This window comes from Capsicum annuum, chromosome 12 (assembly GCF_002878395.1).
Source record: "Capsicum annuum cultivar UCD-10X-F1 chromosome 12, UCD10Xv1.1, whole genome shotgun sequence".
NCBI lineage: Eukaryota > Viridiplantae > Streptophyta > Magnoliopsida > Solanales > Solanaceae > Capsicum > Capsicum annuum.
The window spans coordinates 220,287,243-220,287,892 of record NC_061122.1 but is presented as its reverse complement, the minus strand read 5'-3'; positions in this window follow the sequence as shown (position 1 = coordinate 220,287,892).

Here is a 650-nt window from a genome sequence, read left to right as displayed (position 1 = left end):
TGCATCCGTCGGGGGGTTGAAGAGATCAAGAAATTTTGCATTTTTATCAGTTTTGGCCGACAACCATCTCAAGATTCTTGGACAGAAAACTTCTTCCTGGTAGTTCACTTGTTGTCTTAAATAAGGAATGGGTTTAAATGCCCAAACCTATAAAATAACGCCAATAAATCAAAATCATTATTGAGTAAAAAATGAATGATATCATAATAGAAGAAAGAAACATTTACCATGAAAGCCCATGGAAAGCCATATAAGTTGACTGTCTTTGGCGCTAACGGAGTCAACAAATATTTGACAGTCATTTTGAAGCTTTCATAACCCCAAATATAGTTGTTAAATGCCTCAAGATCCTTGGAGAGCTTTATCAAACCGAGGCTTATGTTGTTGTTAACATCTCTCGCCCAAAGAATATTATTTACAAACCAAACCAAGCACAATGACTGCTTGTGCTTCTTTAAAAGTCCTTTACCTTTCAACGCTTCTATCAAATTTTTGTTTTTGAAGCTTAGACCAACAATGGACACCAGGTCATCACGATCACACGACTTGCCTTTATCTTTTTTGGGTGTGCGGGTTGCTTTTTTGGGTTAGAATAGGTATAACTTGAGAAGGAGGGTACCATTTTAGTCCAGTAACTATGGCAAACTCCT